Consider the following 6668-nt stretch of genomic DNA (forward strand, 5'->3'; position numbering starts at 1 on the left):
AAAACAAGAGGGACACAGATATATGTGGTTCACCCAGTTTGGGCTACGTCCACCCCTAACAGCCAGCCTTCCTTTCTATTATCCAGCAAAATGAAGAGACAAAACCTACAACAAATCCGCTGTAATATCCTCTGTTTTCTCTCACAGTCTCACCTCTCTATTTCTCGCTCACAGAATACACATCTATTTCACAGCCTCAAATACAATACCCTCATACAAAGAGAGGGGTTGCCTTCTAGGGCAAAAAATCCTAAACTAAACATAAGTTCTACCGTCAGATCATCTGCCTAATGAATGACCCAGGTTGACTAGAAATTATTATACTTTTACAAGGCAATTTTACATTTGCTTTTAGCTTCAGGGGCGTTGCCTCGAGCCCCCGTAGGGGGACCGCTGGCCCCCGGACCCCCCAGCCGGGGGGATCGGCCCCCCCGAACCCCCGCGGGGGGACAAGTCCCCCCCGCGTGGAGGGGTGTACAAGACTTCCTGGGGTATACATCCGGCTGAAACAAAGACCTTTGAACAATCATGCTCCACACACAACAATCTCCCACTTGGAGAATGATTGTAGCAACTCCACTGCTGCTTCATTTGCTGGACAATGACTCCTCTTTGGACCTGACTGTTTTTCATCTTCATCGTCATCCTTGAAGACCAATTGAAACTGAGCATGTTCTCAGTTTCTCCCTGGTTACAACTTTTGTTAGCATATCTGCAGGATTCTGGCTAGTGTGTATCTTTTCCAGCTTCAACTCTCCATCTTCAAACACTGATTGTATGAAATGGTACTTGAGCTATATGTGTTTAGTCCTGGAATGAAATGCTGAGTTCTTTGCAAGATGAATGGCACTTTGACTATCACTGTATAACGTGCCCATATCATGCTCCTTACCCAATTCACCCATAAACCTTTGTAACCAAATCATTTCTTTACTAGCCTCTGTAGCAGCAACATACTCTGCTTCTGTTGTTGAAAGTGCAACAACACTTTGGATTTTTGAAACCCAACTGACAGCTATTCCTCCAACAGTAAATACATATCCTGTAGTGCTCCTCCTGTTATCCCTGTCACCTACCATATCTGCATCAACATATCCTTGTAGGGAGATGTTTGAACCACCAAAGCATAATGCTTTATTTGTGGTACCTTTCAAATATCTGAGAATCCATTTCACTGCCATCCAATGTTCCTTTCGTGGATTGTTCATGTACCTGCTTACAACTCCCACTGCATGTGCAATATCAGGCCTTGTGCAGACCATTACATACATTAAGCTTCCAACTGCTAATGCATATGGAACTTTAGACATATAATCCATGTCTTCTTGGGTCTTTGGGCACATTTCCTTGTTAAGTTTGAAATGGCTAGCAAAAGGTGTACTAACTGGTTTTGCATTGTGCATGTTAAATCTTTTCAACACCTTTTGTATGTACTCATTCTGAGACAATGTTAATTTACGATTTTTCCTGTCTCTAGTTATTCTCATACCAAGGATTTGTTTTGCAGCTCCCAAATCCTTCATTGCAAATGAATTTTCCAATTTTCTTTTGAGCACATTTATTTCCTGCATGTTAGATCCTGCAACAAGCATGTCATCTACATACAATAACAATATAATATAGCTGCCACCATTTTTCTTTTTCAAATAAACACAATGATCAGAGTGACATCTAGTATAACCTTGTTCAGACATAAACTTGTCAAATTTTAGATACCACTGCCTTGGAGCCTGTTTTAAGCCATACAAGATCTTCTTCAACCTGCACACTAGTTTCTCCTTCCCTTTCACCTCATATCCTTGTGGCTGCTGCATATATATCTCTTCCTCCAAATCCCCATGGAGAAAGGCTGTCTTTACATCTAACTGCTCAAGATGCAAATCTTCAGCTGCTACAAGACTTAAAATAGTTCTGATTGAAGTCATTTTAACAACAGGAGAAAATATTTCATCAAAATCAATACCTTTCTTCTGTGCAAACCCCTTCACCACAAGTCTAGCTTTGTACCTCTGTTTTCCTCCATCTTCTTCCTTCAGCCTGTAAACCCATTTATTCTTCAATGTAGTTTTTCCTGCAGGCAACCTGACTAAATCCCAAGTCTGGTTATGCATTAAGGAGTCCATCTCTTCTTCCATGGCTACCTCCCACTTCTTCCTGCTTTCAACCTGCATTGCTTCTTCATAACATTCGGGTTCACCGGAATCAGTCAACAATAAATAATATAATGAAGGAGAGTATCGTTCAGGGGGTCTACTTATCCTGGTAGATCTTCTAACACCACTTTTAGGTGTTTGGGTGCCTGTTGTTGTTGTGGTGGTTGTGGTTGTTGATTATTATTATTTTTAGGCACCTTTCCTTTTTCAGTGATTTCATCAAGAACTACGTATTCCTTGTTTTCCTTTTCCTGTTTCTTTTCCTGCAACTGATTCTTATACAAGACCTTTTCATTGAATATTACATCTCTGCTCCTAATGATTTTGTGATTTTCGTAATCATATAAGCGATAACCAAAATCATTAACACCATATCCAATAAAGGTACATTTCTTTGACTTTGCCTCAAGCTCTGTTCTATTTTCTTTATTAATATGGACAAAGGCCTCACAACCAAAAGGCTTTAAAAAAGAGTAGTTTACCTTTTTACCTGTCCATGCTTCCTCGGGAACACCACCATCCAAGGAACTTGAAGGCCCTCTGTTTATTAGATAAACATCAGTATCTATAGCATCTGCCCAAAACTGTAAAGGCAATCCTGCATGCAATCTCATGCACCTTGCACGCTCCATGATTGTTCTGTTCATCCTTTCTGACACACCATTTTCTTGTGGTGTTCTTGGAACTGTCTTCTCTCTGCGAATTCCATGCTCTGAACAGTACCTATCAAACTTTTTGTTGCAATATTCACCTCCATTGTCTGATCTAAGACACTTCAATTTCTTTCCTGTCTCAATCTCAACCAAAGCTTTCCATTTCTTGAAAGTATCAAATACATCAGATTTATTCTTAATACAATAAATCCAAGTTTTTCTAGTTGCATCATCAATAAAAGTAACATAATAACGAGAGCCACTGAGAGATGATACCTGAGCAGGTCCCCATACATCTGTATGCACAAGCTCTAATTTTTCATTCTTCTTTTCTTTCCCAACTCTGAGAAATCTGACTCTCTTCTGTTTTCCATAAATGCAATTCACACAGAAGTCCAAATCAACATTCTTCAAACTTGGCAACAAATTCCTTGAGTGAAGAATCTTCATCCCCTTTTCACTCATGTGTCCGAGCCTATGATGCCATAATGCTGCATCTGCTCCTTTGGAAGTTAAAGCATTAACAGAGTTAGAAATACCATTGCATAAATACAATGTACTAACCTTTTCGCCTTTTTCTATTACCAGGGCTCCTTTGGTGACCTTCCAAGCTTTGTCTGTGAAAGTTGTTACACAACCTTCACCGCCTAACTGCCCTGTTGAAATCAGATTTTTCTTTAGATCTGGAACATGCCTTACCTCCTTTAATAGCCATTGGTTTCCATTTTTCTGTTTTACAAGAACCTTACCCATTCCAACGATTTTACAGGGTTTATCATCACCCAGACGAACTTGTCCAAAATCTCCTTGAACATAGTCATGAAAGTATTTCTTATCAGGTGTGGCATGGAATGAAGCCCCTGAATCTACCACCCAGGAATCAATAATATTTTCGAAAGAAAGAATCAAAGCATCTTGTAACACCTCACCTGTCACATTTGCTTCATGATTGTTTTCTTTCTGTACATCTCCTTCTTTTCCCTTTCGAGATCTACAGTCTTTCTTTAGGTGTCCTTTCTTTCCACATTTCTAGCACGCTATCCCCGATCTGGACTTGGATCTGCCTTTCCTTGATTTACTGCGATATCCTGAGCTCTTTCCTCTTTCCATTTTTCTTCCTCTAGACTCTGCACTCAAAGCATTTCCTGATGTCTCACCGGAGCTTTTCCGTCACATTTCCTCGCTAAGGATAGCACCGACAACATCATCAAACTTTAAAGTACTAGATCCAGAAACGGAGTTACTAATGGCCATTACCAAACCATTACAACTTTCTGGTAATGAGCACAAGAATAACAGAGCTCTAACTTCATCATCAAAGTTTACCCCTACAGAACTTAACTGACTTGTAACTGTATTAAAATCATTTAAATGGTTTGCAACAGATCCACCTTCCGACATATTCATATTAAATAACCGTTTCATAAGAAATACCTTGTTTGAGGCCGAGGGTTTTTCATATAGTTTCGACAACGTCTGCATCAAACCCTTTGTCGTGGTTTCCTTCGAAATGTTGAAGGCGACTGACGCAGCAAGGCACAACCGTATTATTCCGAGTGCCTTTCTATCGAGAAGGTTCCATTCTTCGTCTTTCATACCCATCGGCATCTTTGTTTTTCCGCCCAATGGTAGGTATAGATCTTTCTGATACAGATAATCTTCCATCTGCATCTTCCATAGCGAGAAGTTTTGGCCGTTAAATTTCTCGACCCTAAACTTACCATCTTACGCCATTGCTCCCACTCGAACCAGGAACCCTTCTTTCCTGCAAGTTTATCAGCCAAATAGACCTTCGGCTCTGATACCAGTTGTTAGAAAATTATATATTACGGAGCAATGGAACACATAAAATATTGCAGAAATATAAACACAGAAAACACACAAAACAAGAGAGACACAGATATACGTGGTTCACCCAGTTTGGGCTACGTCCACCCCAAACAGCCAGTCCTTCCTTTCTATTATCCAGCAAAATGAAGAGACACAACCTACAGCAAATCCGCTGTAATATCCTCTGTTTTCTCTCACAGTCTCACCTCTCTGTTTCTCGCTCACAGAATACACATCTATTTCACAGCCTCAAATACAATACCCTCATACAAAGAGAGGGGTTGCCTTCTAGGGCAAAAAACCCTAAACTAAACATAAGTTCTACCGTCAGATCATCCGCCTAATGAACGGCCCAGATTGACTAGAAATTACTATACTTTTACAAGGCAATTTTACATTTGTTTTTAGCTTCGGGGGCGCTGCCCCCGAGCCCCCGGACCCCCCAGCCGGGGGGGATCGGCCCCCCCAAACCCCCGCGGGGGGGACAAGTCCCCCCCACGTGGAGGGGTGTACAAGACTTCCTGGGGTATACATCCGGCTGAAACAAAGACCTTTGAACAATCATGCTCCACACACAACAACATCATCCAATTGTTAGTTATATAAACAAACCGACTATTACCTTGTCATTCTAATACCAACCATGTTGCATTGCAACTATTCACACATGGTAGGCACCTATTCCAAATATCAATATGTCATGTCTACTAATTTTAAATAAACCTTTACCGGACTATTCAACCATGTCATAATTAACAATCAAATCACGATCATTAATCATAATACTATAACTAGCACCTACTTACATTCAAGTACATATCAGTTGTCTCAGCACATAATGTGTTGGTACACGCATCTTAAAACAAGATTATTTCTTCATGAAATCTTATAGACACCCAATCATATCATGCAATTAATCAAACATGCAAACAACCTATAAACATACGAGGTTAGATAAACCAAATAGATGACATAGTCAAACTCATACTTCAATGTATCTCGGGGAGGTTATCACATCTGCACAAGTCAGTCTAGATTAGTAAGACACAATATCACAAATACATCAACTCATACATGAATATCATAACCATAACCATCTAGACAAGACGATCTAGATTAACATGATACATATAACATCAATATCTTAAATGAAATTACCATAATGATCATGTGTATGACCATAATACATATAAAAAAAGTTACTACCACACATGACTAACCAACACACATGCATATGATTGCACTAATCAACTAGGATATATCATGCATGTAACTGTAACAACAATAAAATGACAAGCATGCATATAACCATAATGCATATAACAACCATTAACCAACATACTTGCATCCCAACATACAAACCTATATGATGATTTTCTATTACCCCAAGGTCCAGTGTTGCAACCTTGCTTTGATGGTCTACATCTCCTACTCTATCTCAGCCAACACATCAAAATCATAACATACAAAACAAATCATAATAACATAGATAGTATACGATGACCTCATGCATGATAACCAAAACCATGACAATGCATGCATAATAACATGCATCTAGCCCATCTAGTCCAAGTATTGAACCATGCTCTAATACCACCCTGTAACGCCTCCTACAATATCTAACCACTTTAACTGGCCTGACCGGGGTAAACATGAGTTGAGGGCTACTATTACATGACTTAACCTCGTAGATAAGCTTCAGGAAATGGAGTTGACAAACAAGACCTTACTAACTTCCCTGAGGAGCTACAAGACCCACATGAGCTAAACCACCCATCTAGGTGCCCAAACATTGAGTTAGATTGCTTTTTCACTAGAAAAAATTTCATTCGCATGCACAAGCATGCATTCATGTGACTGTAGGCCTCCATTCACTCTCATAAGCATGTAAGGGAGAGACTGTAGTTTTTTTCAGCTAGTTCAGTGCCTACTACCGCGAGATTTGAGCCTCTTTTTTAGGGCTAGTTTCTAGACCGCTACCCAGAACTTGATGATACTTTTCCAAGACAATAAATGACACCTCAATAAAGCC

Source organism: Pinus tabuliformis, chromosome X (genome assembly GCF_031772625.1).
Source record: "Pinus tabuliformis cultivar Carrire ecotype Pingquan chromosome X, CPIR1, whole genome shotgun sequence".
NCBI classification, from domain to species: domain Eukaryota; kingdom Viridiplantae; phylum Streptophyta; class Pinopsida; order Pinales; family Pinaceae; genus Pinus; species Pinus tabuliformis.